The 403-nt window shown below is 44.9% G+C and overlaps 1 protein-coding gene across 1 annotated transcript in view; it reads left to right on the top strand.

Annotated features, from left to right (window-relative positions):
* foxa3 (forkhead box A3) overlaps positions 1-19 on the top strand; it is a 22,966-nt gene extending 22,947 nt beyond the window's left edge. The window contains exon 2 of the mRNA XM_014015962.1: positions 1-19. The gene's annotated coding sequence lies outside the window, so the exon portion shown is untranslated.
* The last annotated feature ends 384 nt before the right edge of the window (positions 20-403 follow it).

Raw genomic sequence — 403 nt, 5'->3', positions numbered from 1 at the left:
CACACACACACACACACACACACACACACACACACACACACACACACACACACACACACACACACACACACACAGCACCCAGCTGAGGCACATTAGTGGTTCTCCACCTACTGATTGTGGTGTTGGGCCTCATGGGGAGTTTAAATTAACACCTGTGAGGGGAGATCTCCCCCATCACAGGCAGTTAATGTGCTGGAAGTTAGGCTGTGCCGAGGCAGTTTTTAACATTCATTCATTCATTCATTCATTCATTCATTCATTCATTCATTCATTCATTCATTCATTCATTTTAGGTCTGGAAATTTGGGGCTTTAGCCGGGGAAGTTCCTCTGCAGGAATCAAGATGTACAATAAGTTGTCTTCAGACCTCCATTGAAAAAGAGATCTGTGATCTCAACGGGAC

Source organism: Austrofundulus limnaeus, unplaced genomic scaffold (assembly GCF_001266775.1).
Source record: "Austrofundulus limnaeus strain Quisiro unplaced genomic scaffold, Austrofundulus_limnaeus-1.0 Scaffold136, whole genome shotgun sequence".
NCBI lineage: Eukaryota > Metazoa > Chordata > Actinopteri > Cyprinodontiformes > Rivulidae > Austrofundulus > Austrofundulus limnaeus.
This window is presented reverse-complemented; position numbering and strand designations above follow the sequence as displayed.